The sequence below is a fragment of the Narcine bancroftii genome, chromosome 5, assembly GCF_036971445.1.
Source record: "Narcine bancroftii isolate sNarBan1 chromosome 5, sNarBan1.hap1, whole genome shotgun sequence".
Lineage (NCBI taxonomy): Eukaryota > Metazoa > Chordata > Chondrichthyes > Torpediniformes > Narcinidae > Narcine > Narcine bancroftii.
The window spans coordinates 204,131,407-204,147,658 of record NC_091473.1 but is presented as its reverse complement, the minus strand read 5'-3'; the positions used below and the strand labels follow the sequence as shown (position 1 = coordinate 204,147,658).

The following is a 16,252-nucleotide window of genomic DNA, read 5'->3' as shown; positions in this document are numbered from 1 at the left end:
ACAATGTGTGGGGTTCTGGGCAGGGTGAGAGGGGCTGGGTGGTTTGGGGTGAGGGAGGGGACAACTTGAGTGAGGGGAAGTGCTGTAGGAGATGGGAGGGGATAGTTTGAGTGAGGGATCAGTGTGTGGAAGTCTGGGTGGGGTGAGTGAGGGGCCGGATGTGTCTCCTCATTATTCTTTTCTGGTTTCAATGTCCCGTCTCTGTTGTCCCATGTTCTGGGATCTCTGTTGCAGACAAGTTTTTGACTCTACTACTGACATTCTGTGGTTCTTCCTGGTGACCACAACCTGTCTTACTCCAACACGTGAGTTAAGCTTCAGCCTGGACGTTAGCTCACAACACAGCAGTCAGTGGGAAGGGAGAGGATTGGTGACACTGAGGCTGGGGATTGCCCTGGATAGGGACAATGTTCAGGATGAACAAGTGAGGGTGAGCTTGGGAGAGCATAGGAGAGTGAGGCCAGAGGGACGGTGTGCAGTGTGTGTGTGATGTGGTTGCAAAAGGGTGGCACAGTTGGCGTAGTGCTTGGCGCAACACTTCACACTGGGGTTCGAATCCCATGCTGTCTGTCAGGAGTATGTCTGTTCTGCCCGTGTCTGGGTTTTCTGTTGAGGGTTCTGGTTTTCTCCCACCATTTGAAACGTACCAGGGGTATAAGTTAATTGGATGTAACTTGGGTGGCATGGGCTCATGGGCTGAAATGGCCTGTTACTGTGCTGTATGCGTATGTTTAAAGGGGAAGAGGAAAGGAGCTGGAGATAGTGGTGGGGAACCCAGGTTTATTTGTGGAGTAAAGTGGAAGTTGAGGGATGGAAGAGAAGGCAGCTCTTGTCCTTGTGGTACTTTGTGGTGCAAGGGAAGATATCTGGGTGAGATAGCATCATTGTGGGGGAGTGGGTTGTGTAGAACAAGCAAAGAGACCTGGTCATCCTTGTGCAGAGTAATCTAAAAGTTAATGCCCAGGTGGGATTGAGAGTACTGGTATAATATATAAGAGGAGAGAGGTGTTAATGAGACTATGGAGCACTGGTAAGACCCCATTTAGAGTACAGGTACACGATCCTTTATCCAGACACCTAAACTCTGGAAAGCTCTAAAATCCGGCAAGTGGGGACCAGCGGTCAGTGGAGGCGGCTGAGGGACCGGTGGTCGGGGGAAGACGTCCAATGGCCGAGGGACCAGCGGTCGGGGGTGACGGCTGGACGGCTGAGGGACCACGGTCGGGGGAGGTGGCCAGGCAGCTGTGGGACGGGCAGTTGGGGGAGGCGGCTGAGGGACCGGGAGTCGGGGGAGATGGCTGGGAAGCCGAGGGACCAGCGGTCGGGGGAGCTGTCCGGTCAGCCGAGGGACCACGGGGAGATGGCTGGGCGGCCAAGTGACCAGCGGTCGGGGGAGGTGGCTGGGTGGTCGAGGGATTGGCGGTCGGAGCAGGCGGCCGGGCAGCCGAAGGTCTGCGGTCGGGGGAGACAGCCGGGCGGCTGCAGTTGGGGGAGACTGCCGGGCGATGGGGTGGGGGTGGGTAGGCAGCACAATTCAGGAGGGCTTTCCAAAATCCAGAACACACTGTCCCCCAAGGTTTCCGGATTAAGGATCGTGTATCTGGACTGTGTACTGTTTTGGGCCCCCTATCTTAGAAAGGATCTTTTTTTAAAAATTTTTTATTTTTCACACCATAAATCACATTAGCCATGATATACACTGTTTCTTTTTCACACATATACAGTGACTTTTTCTCCCCCCCCCACTTTCCTCCCAAACCACCCCCCCACCCCCCCTCTCATCCATTTTAGGTATACAATCTAGGTTGCATTAAGCCAACCTATAGAATGTTGTCATTCTATAAAATTACACCAGAAATTCTATTGAGTCCATTCTTTTCTTTCCTTCTCCTTCCATCAACTTAGGTAATGTTTGTCCCCGGTAGGTTTTCGCTATTGTATTTAATGTAAGGCTCCTATACTTGTTCGAATATTTCAATATTATTTCTTAACCTATGTGTTATTTTTTCTAATGGAATACATTTATTCATTTAAATTTAGTAGTTTCTTCCTTTTAATTTGGTTATGTATTCCATTAATATTTAAAGACATATAGTTCAGCGTAGTCCTTTTATATTTTGTTTATCTTCTCTTTCCGTTTTTCCATCCTTACCTTTCCTTCTTTTCCATTTCTGTTTTCTTATTTTCAACTCTTTATAAGACAACATTCCTACAACATCCAACATTTTCCTTATTCTCCTATTTCTATCTTATTTATCCCCAATCTCCCCTTCACCTCCTGAGTTGTCCTTTATCCCTTGTCAGACAACCACATCTCCCCTCTCCATTTGGATTTGCGAATCCACTCGCAAGCGTCAACTGATTTTGCAGTGACCGCTATTTCCCCCCACCCCGCCTCCCCCAGAAAAGATTTCACTTTTCATATGTCACAAAGGTCACTCTTTTAATTCCCTCCTTATTCTCTCTATTCCATTACCTTCCCTTATTAATTCTTGTCTATACTATCTATATTTTCCTCTAAGTACAGATACATTCATGTATGCTCATTGTCTCTATTCACTCTTATACCTCTTTACCCGCATACATATCAATCGTGATCAATTTTACTCTCATTACCCGTCTTCATCCCTCAGTCTATTTTTGTCTTTACCCACATACATATCAATCGTGATCATTTTAACTCTCATTACCCATCTTCCTCCCTCAGTCTATTTTTGTAATTGTTCTGCAAATTTTCGTGCTTCTTCTGGATCCGAGAATAGTCTGTTTTGTTGTCCTGGAATAAATATTTTCAATACCGCTGGATGCTTTAGTATAAATTTATACCCTTTCTTCCATAAAATCGCCTTTGCTGTATTGAACTCTTTTCTCTTCTTTAGGAGTTCAAAACTTATATCTGGATAAATGAAGATTTTTTGCCCTTTATACTCCAGTGGTTTGTTGCCCTCTCTTACTTTTTCCATTGTCTTCTCCAGTACCTTTTCTCTTGTAGTATATCTTAGGAATTTTACTACAATAGATCTTGGTTTTTGTTGTGGTTGTGGTTTAGAGGCCAATACTCTATGTGCCCTTTCTATTTCCAATTCTTGCTGTAGTTCTGGACATCCTAGGGTCTTAGGGATCCACTCTTTTATAAACTCCCTCATATTCTTGCCTTCTTCATCTTCCTTAAGGCCCACTATCTTTATGTTATTTCTTCTGTTATGGTTTTCCATTGTATCTATTTTTTGAGCTAGTAGTTCTTGTGTCTCTTTAGTTTTTTTATTAGATTTCTCCAATTTCTTTTTTAAGTCTTCTACCTCCATTTCTGCTGCTACTGCCCGCTCTTCCATCTTGTCCATTTTCTTTCCCATTTCTGTTAAGGTCATCTCCATTTTATTTATTTTCTCTTCTGTGTTGTTTATTCTTTTTCTTAAATCCTTAAATTCCTGTGTTTGCCATTCTTTAAATGACTCCATGTATCCTTTAATAAGAGCAAGTATATCCTTTACCTTGCCTTTCTTTTCTTCTTCTATTTCCCTGTACTCTTCCTCTTCCTCTTCTTCTTCCTCTGGGTTGGCCATCTGTTGTTTCTTTGGTGCCCTTTCCTCCTCTTCTTTCTTGTTTCTATTGTCTTCTGTGGTCTCTTCTTGCTGCAGGTGTTCTGCAGCTGTTGTTGCCGGCTGTGGAGATCGACTCCCCAGCTGGTCCCCCCTCCCGTCGGTGTGTTTTTTTTCATGCGCATGCGCGGTTGCGCACTTTTACTCGGCTCTGCGAGCCATTTTTGTAGTCCATTATTTACCGACCTGAGGGAGCGGGTTTCTCTCTCCGCAGCGGGCCTCTTCGGACAGGTAAGGCCTTCACCTTTTTCCTCCTTTGTCTTCTCTTCCTCTCTTCTTACCGTTGCTTTCGATTTTTCTTTTTTTGTTGCCATCTTCTTTCCACCTTTATACTCACTTTTCTGTAACTTTTATTTCTGTGCCTTTGTGTTTTCCTTTGTTTTTCCAGACTTTTCTGGAGAGGGCTGGAGTTCACCGTCCGGCCACTACTCCATCACGTGACTCCTTCATCTTAGAAAGGATCTGATGTTGTTAGAGAGGGTGCAGATGAAATTTACTAGGATGATTCCTGGTATGCAGGGCCTGGCGTATGGGGAGTGTTTACCATCTCTTGGGTTGTATTCATTGGAATATAGGAGTATGAGGGTGGATCTCAGAGATATTTCGAATATTGAAAGGTTTTGATAGAGTGAATGCAGATAAGATGTTTCCCTTGATGGGAACAAGGGGTTTATAGTCTTAAAATTAGAAATTATCCAATTAAAATAGAGAGGAGGAAGAATTTCTTTAGTCAGAGGGTCATGCATCTGTGGAACTCACTGCCGCACAAAACAGTGGAGGCCAGATCACTGGGAGTATTTAAACGTGAAATGGATAAGCATCTTATTAGTAAGGGTATCAAAGGATATGGGGAAAAGGCTGGAAATTGGAACTAGGTGTGAGCATAATTCAGCTTAGTGTAGAGTCATGGAACAGACTCGATGGGCCTAATGGCCTGCTTCTGCTCCTTAAACTTGTGAACTTGGAATACAATTCAAGAGGATTTACCGAGAGATGTCCTGCTCTAGATATATAGGGCCCCTTTAAAACTGCACTAGGGATACTGTGTACATTTCGGTCTCACCTCTCTTCTGTTCTGATCCTTATCATTTTGTAAGAAAAAATAGAGGGTTATGGTGTGAGGGATGGAAAATTAGATGGTTGTGTAACAATGTTGCACTAACCGCTACGCCAACTGTGTCTTTCCTTTTTATTTTATTTATTTTTATTTGTGCTTCCATTCTCTGGATCACCATGAATCTTTGCACAATCATATGATTTTCTTTTCAGTTTTGCACATTACTCTCTTAGTTAAAGATGGAACATCCTTTTCGTAGTTTGCCTTTCATCATAGACCATTACACATAGAAACATGCCCTTTGGCCCTTCTAGTCTGTGCTGAACCATTTCTTTTGTCTAGTTCCACTGACCTGCACCCAGTCAAGAGCCCTCCATACCTTTCCCATCCATGTACCTGTCCAGATTCTTCTTAAATGTTAAAATTGAGCCTGCATTCATCACTTCAGCTGGCAGCTCTCACCACTCTCTGTGTGAAGATGTTCCCACTAAACTTTTCCCCTTTCACCCTTCACTCATGTCCTCTGGTTTGTATCTCACCGACCTTCAGTGGAAAAAGTCTGCCTACGTTTACCCTGTGTAATTCCCTCATAATTTAAATACCTCTATTAAGCTTCCCTTCATTCTTCTCTGCTCCAGGGAATAAAGTCCTAACCTGTTTAACCTTTCCCTCTAACTCAGTTCCTGAAGTCTGGGCCACATCTTACTAAATATTCTCTGCACTCTTTCAATCTTAATGATATATTTCCTGTAGTTAGGAACTGCACATAATACTCCAAATTTGGCCCCACCAATGTCTTACACAACTTTACCATAACATTCCAACTCCGAAACTGAATACTTTGATTCATGAAGGCCAATATGCCAAAAGCTCTTTTGGTATCTGTGATGGCACTTTCAGGAAATTATGTATCTGTATTCCCAGATCCCTCTGTTCTATCTCACTCCTCAGTGCCCGACCATTTACCATGTATGTCCTTTCTTGGTTTGTTTTCAAAGTGCAACACCTCATACTTGTCAGCATTAAATTCCATCTGCCATTTTTCAGCCCATTTTCCAGCTGGTCCAGTTCCTCCGCAAGCTTTGAAAACATTCCTCGCTGTCCATAACATCACCAATCTTAGTGTCATCTGCAAATCTGGTAAATTAGTGCATCTAATTTACCACATGATCAACCAGATCATTGATATAGATGACAAACAATAAAGGTCCCAGCTCCGATCCCTGAGCCCATACTAGTCACAGGCCTCCGTTCTGAGAAGCAACCATCCACAGCCACTCTCTGGCTTCTCCAGTCCAGCCATTGTCAAATCCAGTTCATTACTTCACCATGAATACCGAGCATGTCTAATCTTTCCCGACTAACCTCCCATGCGGGACCTTGTCAAAGTCCATGTAGACAACATACACAGCCTTTCCTTTGTCAACTTTCCTGGTAACCTCAAAGCGTTGTAAGATTGGTTAAACCTACCATGCACAAAGCCATGTTGTTGATCCCTAATGTCCCTGGCTATTCAAAATCTTCACTATCTGATCTCTTAGAACACCTTCCAATAATTTACCTACTACTGATGTCAGGCTCACTGGCCTATAATTTGCAGGGTTACGTTTGGAGCCTTTTTTAAACAATGGAACAACAAGAGCTACCCTCCAGTCCTCCAGCATCACACCCGTGGCTAAGGACATTTAAATATTTCTTCCAGAGGCCCTGCAATTTCTGTACTCATCTCCCTCAAGGTTTGAGGGAATATCTTGTCAGGCCCTGGGGATTTATTTGTTTTAAGACAGCAAGCACTTTCTCTTTAATCTGTATCAGTTCCATGACCTCACACTTGTTTTCCTAACTTCCCATGATTTTGTGCCAGTTTCCTGAGTAAATAGTCATGCAAAAAAAAAAACCATTGAAGATCTCCCCCATCTCTTTTAGCTCTATACAAAGCTGACTACTGGTTTTCAAGGGAACCAGTTTTGTCCCTTACTATCCTTTTGCTCTTAATATAACTGTAGAAACCCTTAGGATTTTCCTTCACATTGCCTGCCAAAGCAACCTCGTATCTTCTTTTAGCCTTCTTGATTTCTTTCTTGAATTTTTTCTTGCATTTTTTATACTCCTCAAGTGCCTCATTTGCTCCATGTTGCCTTTACCTGCCATGCACCTCTCTTTTATTCTGAACCAGATTCCCAATATTCCTCAAAAATCAAAATTCCCTCTCCCTGCTAATCTTGCCTTTAATCCTGACAGGAACATATTCTCTCAAAATTTTACCACATCCTTTCCTGAAAACAACTTATCCCATTCCACACATTCGAGATCCTTTCTCATTTTCTCAAAATTGGTCTTTCTCCAATTTAGAATCTCAACTCAAGGCCCAGACCTATCCTTCTCCATAATTAATTTGAAACTAATGGTATAATGATCATTGGACCCAAAATGTTCCCCTACACATACTTCGCTCACCTGTCCTGTCTCGTTCCCTTATAGGAGATCTCCATGATTTCCTAATGGAATTCATTGAAAATTATGAAATCTCCTTAAACAATTGCACAAAGCACAAAATCACAAAAACTACAGAGCTGGGGATTTTGAGCAGCAAATGAGAAACTGGAGGATAAAGGAAGGTGCTTTGTGGATAAAGGCCCTGACCTGAAATGTTGACAGAACATTTCAGCCCATGGATGCTGCCAAAGTTCACAAAATGATGAGGGCTATAGATGGCAAACAGGCTTTTCCATTAAGGTTAGATGGGACTGAATCCAGAGCCCATGGCCATGAGGGGAATTTCTTCACGGAGTGAGTGGTGAGAACGTGGAAAGAACTGCCATCTGAGTGGTGAACACAGGCTCTATTTTGACATGGATGAGATGGGTATGGAGGGTGCAGGTCATTAAGACGAGGCAGAATAAAATAGATGGGCCTGTTGGGATCATTTTGACCTCTTGTTCCACTGCCTTTGAGCAAATCTTGATTAAATATAGTCCATTCTATGTACCCTGGATTCTCATCCATGTTTATATCCCTCCCGATGCCAATTACAATCAGGAACGTGGATTTGTATAATGTGGTAAGAAAAAAGAGCCCCCCCTCCCCCCTAAAGCTCTACAAATCATAGTCAGTGACTAACCAGGCCCATCTCAAGAAACTCCTGCCCAATTACCACCAGCACGTAACCTGTTGTACCAGAGGTTCCAGCACACTCGGTTACTGCTACACCCAGATAAGAAGGGAAACCTACCATTCTTTCCTGAGACTGCATTTTGGCAAATCAGGTCACCTGGCTGTGCTTCTTCACAGATCATTCAGGTGGTTGTGGGAGGCTGAAGAACATTGGGGTTAGGGTTACAGTTGCATGACATCCTCGAGTCACTATATTGGGTGGTGTTCAAGAACTCAGCTGAGGATTTGAATGATTACACAGGGCTGGGACAGACCATCAAAACAGTTATGGAGGAGTGTGTCCCCGCTGAATCGTTCAGGGTTTTCCCCAACCAGAAGCCCTGGATAAACAATGAATTCCAGAACCTGCTGAGAACCAGATCACAGACATTTAAGGTCAGAGATCCGGCACACCGCACAAGTCGCAGGCACAGCCTATGCAATGAAATCAGAACATGGCTGGGGGTGGGGGGGCTACAGCAGAGCTACAGGACTACAATGTGACCACAGACTGGAACTGTTTCAGGGAGGCGGCCATCTATAATGGTCAGGTAAACATCAAGGAGTACACGAGCTCATTGACTGGCTACATCAGTAAGTGCATTGAGGATATCACCGAGATCAAATGCTCACAACTCGAGTTAACTGGAAACCATGTTTGATGCAGAGGTCCAGGCCCTTCTCAGAGCTTGTGATACTGCCTTCAGAATGGAGACAAGATGGCACTAAGATCAGCCAGGCCTGAACTCTCCCATGCAATCTGGAAAGTAAAGTGGGGGTACACACAGAAGATTCTTAGACAGCTGTGCAACACTGCAACACGAAATGCATGTGGCAAGGGACCAAGACTGTAACAGATCACAAGACAATCTTGTGAGTCAAAGACAAAGACACCTCCTTTCCAGACAGACTACACATATTCTAAGCATGGTTCGATGAGAAGAGCAGGTGATCAAAGCTTTGTGTTCCCCTGATGAATGGGTCCCCTGCATAGCCATGGCTGAGATGAGGAGAATCCTATCCCAAACTGAACCCACACAAGGTAGCGGGACCAGACAACATACCTGATCAGGTACTGAAGGACTGCACAGACCAACTGACAGAGGTCCTTATGGACATATTCAACACATCACTGCAGCAGTCCATCATCCCTGCAGGTTTCAAGGCAGCCAATATCATCCCGCTACCAAAGAGACCAACAGTAACAGCCCTCAATGAAGACTGCTCCATGGCACTTTCCTCCATCACTATGAAATGCTTCGAGCATCTGCTGATGGAACGCATTAAAGTGCACTTCTCAGAGACACTGGACCCATTTCAGTTCACCTGCAGATGCAACTCTTCCACTTGTAATATTGTAGCCTTGTCTCTTCACTCCATCCTGACCCACCTGGAGACGACGCCACGTCGCTGTTCATCGACTTCAGCTTGGTGTTTAATACAATCATTCTCCAGAGGCTGTCATCACTGGATCTCAACACCCCTCTCTGTAAATGGATTCTGGAGTTCCTAAAGGAAAGACCACACTCTATCCAGGTTAGCAGCAGAACTTTGAGGACTTCCCAGGGCTGTGTGCTCCAGGTTATTGAGTCATCGTTCCTGATCCTCCTGAAGTCCATGATCATCTCCTTCATCTTGTCTATGGTGAGACTCAGGTTGTTATTCCTGCACCATATCAGGAGATTTTCTACCTCTTCTCTGTAGTGCAAGTCATCGTTGTTGCTGATTAGGTCAATGACTGTTGTGCCATCTGCAAACTTGATGACTCTGTTGGTGCTCGATCTGGTATTGCAGTCATGGGTCAGTAGTATGAACAGGAGCGGGCTGAGCACACAACCCTGATCTGCTCAGTGTGAAGGTTCTGACACAGACAGACTGTGGTCTTTCTGTTAGGAAGTCCAGAATCCATTTACGGAGAGGGGGTGTTGAGTCCTAGTGAGAACAGCTTTTCCACCAGCCTCTGGGGAATGATTGTATTAAACTCCAAGCTGAAGTCAATGAACACCATCCTGGCGTATGAGATGTCATTCTCCTGGTGGGTCAGGATGGAGTGGAGAGACAAGGCTATAGCATAATCCGTGGAAGGGTTCCTTCTTTGGGCAAAGTAAAATAGGTCCAGTGTCAGTGGGAGGTGTGCTTTGATGCGTTCTATTATGAATGCTCAAAGCACTTAATGATGTGGAGGTCAGTGCCATTGGGTGGTCATCACTGAGGCCTGTTACTGTCACTCTTTTTGGTACTGGGATGATGGTGGCTATCTTGAAAATCATGGGCATGATAGACTGCTGCAGTGATGTGCTGAAGATGTCTGTAAGGACCTCTGTCAGTTGGCTTGGCAGTCCTTCAGTGTCTGACCAAGAATGTTTTCTGGTTCCACTCCCTTTTATGGATTCACTTTGGATGGGATTCTCACCTTGGCTGCAGCTATGCATGGGGCCCATTCATCAATGGGACATGGAGCTTTCTTTGGCGTCAATCTCTTCTTTTTATTGAACCGTGTGTGGAAAATGTTCAGTCTATCTGGAAGGGAGACATTATTGTCTTTGATTCGCAAGGTTGTCTTGTGGTATATTAAGGTCTTGCTCTCTTGCCACATGCACTTCGTGTCACCGATGTTGCCCAGCTGTCTATGGATCTTCTGTGAGTACCTACACTTTACCTTCTGGATTACATGGGTGAGTTCAGGCCGGATTCTTGTCTCCTGTCCTGAAGGCAGCATCCCGAGCTTTGAGAAGGGCTCGGACCTTTGCATCCACCATGGTTTCTGGTTAGTCCTGGTTGTGAAGCGTTTGATCTCAGTGACAATGTACTTTCTGATGTAGCCAGCTTGTGTACTCCTCGATGTTTAGATGACCATTGTAGGTTGCCACCTCCCTGAAACGGCTCCATTCTATGACTTCAAAGCCCCCCCCCCCCCCACCAATCCCGTTCCCAGCCATGACCTGATCTCCCTGAGAACTGTTTTAGTTTATTTTGCTGATGGTCTGCCAGGTCAGAACATCACAGGCATAAATTTCCCCACCATCGAGAGCATCAATGGGGAATGCTGCCATCAGAGAGCAGCAGCAGCATCAGGAGCCACATCACCCAACACATGCTCTCTTCTCGCTGCTGTCATCAGGAAAGAGGTATCGGTGCCACAAGACTCACACCACCAGGTTCAGGAACAGCTGCTTCCCCTCCACCATCAGACTCCTCAACGACAAACTCAATCAGGGGCTCATTTAAGGACTCTTACTTTTCTCATTATTTATTACTGGATACTTTTATCTGTATTAGAACCATAGAAACATAGAACAATTACAGCACAAAAACAGGGCACCTCGGCCCCTCTAGTCTGTGCTGAACCATTTTTTTCCTAATCCCATTGATGCACCAAGCCCATAGCCCTCCATACCCATGTACCTCTCCAAATTCTTTTTAAATGTTAAAATTGAACCTGCATTCACCACTTCCTCAGGAAACTCGTTTCATGCTCCCACCACTCTGTGTGAAGAAGTTCCCCTTCATGTTCCCCCTAAACTTTTCCCCGTTCACCCTTAACCCATGTCCTCTTGTTTGTATCTCACCAACCTTCAGTGGAAAAAAGCCTATTACATTTACTCTGTCTAACCCCCTCATAATTTTAAATACCTCTATCAAATCTCCCCTCATTCTTCCACACTCCAGGGAATAAAGTCCAATTGATTTAACCTTTCCCTGTAACTCAATTCCTGAAGTCCGGGCAATATCCTCGTAAATATTTTCGGCACTCTTTCCATCTTGTTGATATCTTTCCTGCAATTAGGTGGCTAAAACTGCACACAATACTCCAAATTTGGACTCACCATTGTCTTATACAATTTTAACATAACTTCCCAATTCCTGTACTCACGTGAATAGGGTGGTGAAGAAGGCTTTTAGTATGCTGGCCTTTATCAATCATTGCATGGAATATAGGAGTTGGGAGGTGATGTTGAGATTGTATAAGACGTTGGTGCGGCCTAATTTGGAGTTCTGTGTGCAGTTCTGGTCGCCTAATTATAGGAAGGATATAAACAGAGTGGAGAGAGTGCAGAGAAGGTTTACCAGAATGTTGCCTGGGTTTAAGCATCTGGAGTATGGGGAGAGATTGGACAGATTGGGTCTTTATTCTTTGGAGCGTAGAAGGTTGAGAGGGGATTTGATAGAAGTATTTAAGATTATGAAAGGGATAGACAGAATGGATGTGGATAGACTATTTCCGTTAAGAGGAGGAAAGTTTAAAACAAGAGGACATGAGTTAAGAATTAAGGGGCAGAGGTTTAGAGGTAACATGAGGGGGAACTTCTTTACTCAGAGAGTGGTAGCTGTGTGGAATGATCTTCTGGGAGAAATAGTGGCGGCGGAGTCAATTGTATTATTTAAGAAAAGGTTGGACAGGTATATGGATGAGAAGAAGATGGAGGGTTATGGGCATTGTGCAGGGAGGTGGGATTAGAAAGGGGTGTTTGGTTCGGTGTGGACTAGAAGGGCCTAATGGCCTGTTTCCGTGCTGTAATTGTTATGTTATGTTAATACTATGAATTATGAAGGCTATTATGCCAAAAGCTCTCTTTACAACCTTATTCACCATTTTTTTTGGAAAATTTTATTTAAGAATTTTACAAAACCAAAACCAAAAAAAACTAAATAATCTAAAGCTACCCCCTACTACCCTTCCCCCTCCCACCTATCCCACCCCCTACAACCCTCCCCCCTTCAGAGCTTATTTCAAAAAACATAATAACATCAAATTTTAACAGGTTGCTGTACGGTGTGCCATCCTTTTACATCTTTCATCACATATAAAACTTTTACTTAACATCTAAACCCATACATTCCAAATACAAACTCCACATTTTAATAAAAATAGAATAATTATTTTGCAAATTATACATTATTTTCTCTAAGTAAATACATGACTGAATTTCATTGTGCCATCTTTGTATATTCAATTCAACATAATTTTTCCAAGTTACAGCTATACACTTTCTGGCCACCACCAAACCTAAACGAATAAATGCAATTTGAGGATTCTCCAAATGTAAATTTGCCGTAATTGTATTCATATATCCCAATAAACTTACCTATGGATCCACAATAAATCTATTTGGAGTAAATCTCGCAAAAATTTAAAGACTTTTTCCCAAAAGAGTTTAACCTTTCTATATTCCCAAACCGAATGTAAATAGTCCCTGTTTGGTTGCCACATCGAAAACACAAATCTGACCCACTAAATCCATACTTTTCAATTTTTCTGGAGTTAAATATAATTGATGAAGAAAATTATAATTAACTTATGATGCTGGTGTTAGTGGATCCTTCCCCGTCTTTGGTATTACTGTAATTATTGCTGTCTTACATGAATCTGGCAAGTTTTGTGTTTCTTCTTCCAGGAGAGGAGAAATTAATAACTCTTTAAATGTTTTATAGAATTCTATTGGGAATCCATCCTCTCCAGGCGTTTTATTGTTCGGCATGTTTTTTAATATATCCTGTATTTCCTCTATTTCAAATGGTTTTATCAGTTTTGTTTTGTTCCTCTTCTTGCAATTTCGGCAGTTCAATTTTAGCTAAAAACTCTTTATTTTATCATCTTTTCCCTCGTTCTCAGTTTGGTATAATTGTTCATAAAATTTATTAGAGTTCTCATTAATCTCCATTGGATTATATGTAATTTGTTTGTCCTTTTTCCTTTTTTTAAAATTTTTTATTTTTTCACACCATAAATCACATTAGCCATGATATACACTATTTCTTTTTCACACATATACAGTGACTTTTTCTCCCCCCCCCCCTCCTCCCAAGCCACCCCCCCACCCCCCTCCTCTCATCCATTTTAGGTATACAATCTAGGTTGCATTAAGCCAGTCAGACAATGTTGTCATTCAACAAAAATACACCAGAAATTCTACTGAGTCCATTCTTTTCTTTCCTTCTCCTTCCATCAACTTAGGTAATGTTTGTCCCCGGTAGGTTTTCGCTATTGTATTTAATGTAAGGCTCCTATACTTGTTCGAATATTTCAATATTATTTTTTAACCTATATGTTATTTTTTCTAATGGAATACATTTATTCATTTAAATTTAGTAGTTTCTTCCTTTTAATTTGGTTATGTATTCCATTAATATTTAAAGACATATAGTTCAGCGTAGCCCTTTTATATTTTGTTTATCTTCTCTTTCTGTTTTTCCATCATTACCTTTCCTCCTTTTCCATTTCTGTTTTCTTATTTTCAACTCTTTATAAGACAACATTCCTACAACATCCAACATTTTCCTTATTCTCCTATTTCTATCTTATTTATCCCCAATCTCCCCTTCACCTCCTGAGTTGTCCTTTATCCCTTGTCGGACAACCACATCTCCCCTCTCCATTTGGATTTGCGAATCCACTCGCAAGCGTCAACTGATTTTGCAGTGACCGCTATTTCCCCCCTCCCCGCCTCCCCCAGAAAAGATTTCACTTTTCATATGTCACAAAGGTCACTCTTTTAATTCCCTCTTTATTCTCTCTATTCCATTACCTTCCCTTATTAATTCTTGTCTATACTATCTATATTTTCCTCTAAGTACAGATACATTCATGTATGCTCATTGTCTCTATTCACTCTTATACCTCTTTACCCGCATACATATCAATCGTGATCATTTTTACTCTCATTACCCGTCTTCATCCCTCAGTCTATTTTTGTCTTTACCCACATACATATCAATCGTGATCATTTTAACTCTCATTACCCGTCTTCCTCCCTCAGTCTATTTTTGTAATTGTTCTGCAAATTTTCGTGCTTCTTCTGGATCCGAGAATAGTCTGTTTTGTTGTCCTGGAATAAATATTTTCAATACCGCTGGATGCTTTAGTATAAATTTATACCCTTTCTTCCATAAAATCGCCTTTGCTGTATTGAACTCTTTTCTCTTCTTTAGGAGTTCAAAACTTATATCTGGATAAATGAAGATTTTTTGCCCTTTATACTCCAGTGGTTTGTTGCCCTCTCTTACTTTTTCCATTGTCTTCTCCAGTACCTTTTCTCTTGTAGTATATCTTAGGAATTTTACTACAATAGATCTTGGTTTTTGTTGTGGTTGTGGTTTAGAGGCCAATACTCTATGTGCCCTTTCTATTTCCATTTCTTGCTGTAGTTCTGGACATCCTAGGGTCTTAGGGATCCACTCTTTTATAAACTCCCTCATATTCTTGCCTTCTTCATCTTCCTTAAGGCCCACTATCTTTATGTTATTTCTTCTGTTATGGTTTTCCATTGTATCTATTTTTTGAGCTAGTAGTTCTTGTGTCTCTTTAGTTTTTTTATTAGATTTCTCCAATTTCTTTTTTAAGTCTTCTACCTCCATTTCTGCTGCTACTGCCCGCTCTTCCATCTTGTCCATTTTCTTTCCCATTTCTGTTAAGGTCATCTCCATTTTATTTATTTTCTCTTCTGTGTTGTTTATTCTTTTTCTTAAATCCTTAAATTCCTGTGTTTGCCATTCTTTAAATGACTCCATGTATCCTTTAATAAGAGCAAGTATATCCTTTACCTTGCCTTTCTTTTCTTCTTCTATTTCACTGTATTCTTTCTCTTCCTCTGCTTCTTCTTCTGGGTTGACCATCTGTTGTTTCTTTGGTGCCCTTTCCTCCTCTTCTTTCTTGTTTCTATTGTCTTCTGTGGTCTCTTCTTGCTGCAGGTGTTCTGCAGCTGTTGTTGCCGGCTGTGGAGATCGACTCCCCAGCTGGTCCCCCCTCCCGTCGGTGTGTTTTTTTTTCATGCGCATCGCGCATGCGCGGTTGCGCACTTTTACTCGGCTCAGCGAGCCATTTTTGTAGTCCATTATTTACCGACCTGAGGGAGCGGGTTTCTCTCTCCGCAGCGGGCCTCTTCGGACAGGTAAGGCCTTCACCTTTTTCCTCCTTTGTCTTCTCTTCCTCTCTTCTTACCGTTGCTTTCGATTTTTCTTTTTTTGTCGCCATCTTCTTTCCACCTTTATACTCACTTTTCTGTAACTTTTATTTCTGTGCCTTTGTGTTTTCTTTTGTTTTTCCCGACTTTTCTGGAGAGGGCTGGAGTTCACCGTCCGGCCACTTCTCCATCACGTGACTCCTCCCCCTCCTTTTTCCTTGATGCCAATACAGTTCTTTTAGCTTGTTCTGTTTTAAGTTGCCAGGCTAATATTTTGTGTTTTTTCTCCCAGTTTGTAATACTTTTGCTTTATTTTCATTATGTTCTTCTCCACCTTGTACGTTTGTAATGTTTCGTATTTTATTTTCTTGTCTGCCAATTCTTTCTTTTTCGTTATATTATCCCTTTTTACTAGTTCCTTTTCTGTATTTACTATCTCCCTTTCCAACTGCTCTATTTCCCGTTTGTAATCCTTTCTCATCTCAGTTACATAACTTATTATCTGCCCCCTATTGAAGGCTTTCATTGTGTTCCATAATATA

General features: G+C 42.3%; 1 protein-coding gene across 1 annotated transcript in view; it reads left to right on the top strand.

Moving 5' to 3' along the window:
- LOC138764613 (E3 ubiquitin-protein ligase RNF212B-like) overlaps positions 1–16,252 on the top strand; it is a 188,790-nt gene that overhangs the window by 780 nt on the left and 171,758 nt on the right. The window lies entirely within an intron of this gene.